The sequence below is a fragment of the Chiloscyllium plagiosum genome, unplaced genomic scaffold (assembly GCF_037043375.1).
Source record: "Chiloscyllium plagiosum isolate Xiang-an unplaced genomic scaffold, Cpla_swu_hap1 HiC_scaffold_45, whole genome shotgun sequence".
In the NCBI taxonomy this organism is placed as follows: domain Eukaryota; kingdom Metazoa; phylum Chordata; class Chondrichthyes; order Orectolobiformes; family Hemiscylliidae; genus Chiloscyllium; species Chiloscyllium plagiosum.
Genome location: NW_028270183.1, coordinates 6,357,575 through 6,361,386, shown reverse-complemented (window position 1 = coordinate 6,361,386; position 3,812 = coordinate 6,357,575).

Below are 3,812 nucleotides of genomic sequence, written 5' to 3'. Positions count from 1 at the left end.
TAGCAGCTTTCACGAACTCCAAGATGACCCCACACAATGATTTGCAACCAATGTTGTACCTGGAAACTCTGAGCAAAGTTGTGCATAAATTAAGACATCCAGAAACAGCCATGTGACAAATTGGCCAGCAAACTCAGTTGAGGGATTGTGAAACAAGGGAGTTAAAGCGAATTCAATTCCAGAAACACAAATAAAGAGAAGGAAAATGAATGAGTAGAGAGAAATAAGAGACAGAACGTAAAAGTAACAAAATAATCAAAGTATTTTAGTTAGAATCCCTACAGTGTGGAAACAGGGGCCCAACAAGTCCACACCAACCCTTCAAAGAGTCACCCACCCAGACCCATTTCCCTCTGACTAATGCACCTAACACTATGGGCTATTTAGCATGGCCAAGCCATCTAACCTGCACATCTTTGGACTGTGGGAGGAAACTGGAGCAAACCCACACAGACACGGGGGGAATGTACAGACTTCACACAGACAGGTGCCCAAGGGTAGAATCGAACCTGGGGCCCTGGTGCTGAGCAGCAGCAGCAGTGCTAGCCACTGAGCCACCATGCCACCCCAAATTTAAAATTGTAATTTTTTATTAACGAGGAAAAGTTGACTAGCTGAGGTAATGAGATTGATCAGGTTAAAATTGTTCCCTCTCCGGACCAATTAGTTTGAGTGGTTTTGCATTAAATTATCATATCATGAATAGGATATCAATACTATTTAGTATGAGCCCTAACATACTCAAGGGAATTTCTACAATTAATGCTGAAATTATTTAAAAATAACAGGTGCTTTACCACAAAAGATGGTGGCAAGCCAAGTGTGGAGCATTGTAAAATCGAGAAGCTATTTCTGCAGATTTGCAATGCAACCTGGCCCCCTGAGTTTCCTCATTTGTACGTTTACCAACAGCATGCAGTGTTAACTGTGATTTAATCCCCATCTCACAGAAAAACAAGAGAATGGGTGTCATGGTCAATATTTATCGTCTAGTCCACACTCAGCAAACTGGTCACTATCAGTGTGTGAGAGCTGGCTGTGAGGAAATTGGCTGCAGCGTTTCCTATATTACAGCACTCTAATTGGCTGTAAGGCATTTTGTAAAGCTATAAAACTTTACAAACCGAAGTTGCATTTCCACAGCCAACGGACTGCAGGAGCTGAAGAAAGCAGTTCATCATTTATTTCTGAAGAGCAATGAGAAGCAGCCGTGCCCACATCCCTTTCTATTTCCTTTCAAGGGATGTGGGGGCCACTGGTTAGACAAACAGTCATTGCCCGTCTATCATTGTCCTTGCACTGAATGGCTTGGTGAACCATTTTGGAGAGTAGTTAAACTCCACTGCTGGGTGCAATTCCCGCACTTAACTCAGCTGGCTGGTTTGTGATGCACAGTGATGCTAACGGTGTGGGTTCAGTTCCCACACCGGCTGAGGTCACCATGAAAGACTCTCCTTCTCTGCCTGAGGCATGGTGACCCTCAGGTTAAACCACCACCAGTCACCTCTCTCTCTCTACTGAGAGAGCAGCGCTATGGTCTGATGGGACCATAGTGATTTTATCCAATATACAGCCATTACACTGACGGGCCTGTGCTGATAAGCTACTGATTACAACCAAGCAGCATGCCATGCTTCAGGTCATCAGAGTTAAGATGGAGTACAGATTGTATCTTGCTACTCTGAGTCCTTTTTGTCAGGTAAAGGCCTAGTCCCAAAGCTACAGGGTCGGGAGATCCTTTGACATCTAGGTCCCATGATATGATGCAGTGTACAACATCACGAGCATGCCTCTTAAAGGTATACACCATACTGTGCTCCAGACTATGTCTCTTAAAGTTAAAATGACATACTGTGTTTCTTAAAGATATACCAATAGACTGTGTCACTTAAAGATATCCAGGCAGGAGGCTGGAAGAACACAGCAAGCCAGGCAGCATCAGGAGGGGCAGAAGTCGACATTTCGGGTATAACTCTTCTTCGGGACTGGGGGGTGGGTGTGAGGAGAACTGTAGATAAAGGAGGTGGCGGGGGCAGGGTGGTGAGTTGGGGATAGGTTGAAGATAGGTAGAGGGTACGACCTGGTTGGTCAATGGGAGGAATGAATCCGGTTGGTGGCGGGAGCAGTGGAAGGAGGAGGGAGGGGCTGGGAAAGGAGTCGGGGGATGGGGAGGGAGGTTATTTGAAATTGGAGAACTCAATGTTGAGTCCTCCGGACTGTTTGGTGCCCAGGTGGAAGATAAGGTGTTATTCCTTCAATAGGAGCTGTGGTTTGTTATGGTGTTGGAGGAGGCCAAGGATGGTCATTCAGGAAGGGAATGGGAAGGGGAATTGAAATCGGCCTTGAGTGGGAGGTCCAGTTGGCCCCTGCAGACTTGGCTGTGATGCTTGGTGAGCCATTCCCTGAATTAACATTTGGGTATACCAACATACTACACATGGGGTAGCACGGTAGCTCATGGCGCCAGGGATCTGGGTTCGATTCCAGCCTCAGGCGACTGTCGGTGTAGAGTTTGCACATTCTTCCTGTGCCTGTATGGGTTTCCTCCCACAGTTTAAAGGTGTGCGGGTCGGGTAGATTGGCCTTGCTGAGTTGCCCTGTAGTACCCAGGGATGTGTAGGCTAGGTGGGTTAGCCATGGGAAATGCAGGGTCACAGGGTTAAGGTGTAGGTCCAGGTGGGATGCTCTTCAGAGTGTTGGTGTGGGCTTGATGGGCTGAATGACCTGCTTTCACTCTGTAGGGATTCTATTCTATTTTTAAAGGTGTACTACATATTTGTGTCACATTAAGTTGTATAGACCTTGGGGGGGAAGGGGGATGGGGGTCAGGTTCACTCAGTTGGCTGGACAGCTGGTATATGGTGCAGAGTGATGTGTGGGTTCGATTCCCATCACCAGCTGAGGTTACCCTGAAGGACTCTCCTTCTCAACTTCTCCCCTATCCTGAGGCCTGATGGTCTGGTGGGACTATAATGACTGTTCACTTTATACCGACATACAGTGTGTCTTAAAGGTACATTAATCCTGAGCTGCAGTACACAATCCCTGATGGTTTTCCCTCATCGGGAATGTCCAGGGGATTACCCTTCAATCCCAGAGACTCGGATACAGTGTTAACTGGTGGCCTTTCTCCTTGGTGGTGCTCTGGGTCGGCAATGATGTGGAGAAGGGGTTGGTTCATTTCCAAATCACGGGGCAGTGATATTAATAAAATTATTGAGGTTTCTCGAACCTGAGTGTCGCCAGCAAAGCAGAACCGCAGCGAGCAGATTTCACAAGTCAAAAGGATCTGTCTCTAAGCAACAAGAACATAGACCACAGTTTTACTCATGCCGATTAGACATCTCAGTCTCTGAAGCCTCCCCATAAACCTGTATCCTGCTGAAGGAGCAGGGTAAAATGCATAAATCAGCAGAGACTGGTTTACCCACTGCCTGCAGAGCATCACAAGAAGGATGTTCTCAATCTTTCTATCACTTCGATTAGATAAGGAACGTACAGGAGAGACACAGTAGATGCTATCTCTGACCATAACTTGTATATTGCGCTTGGAAAGAACAACAGCAAACTTATCTCTAAACTGTGCTTCTTTGAGAAAGTAAATAACAAAAACCATTCTTGGCTACTTAAAGTTTCATCAGTTTTGGATTCATTTAGCAATGCTTCCTGGAATAGAGCTGAGACAGCAAACATTCTGGGTTCCCCCAGACTTCAGACAATACTCCAGGGACAGGGTAAAGTCACCACACAGTTCTCCCTATCAGACCATAGGGCACGCTCTCATCAGAGAGAGAGACAGACAGCTGAAGGAG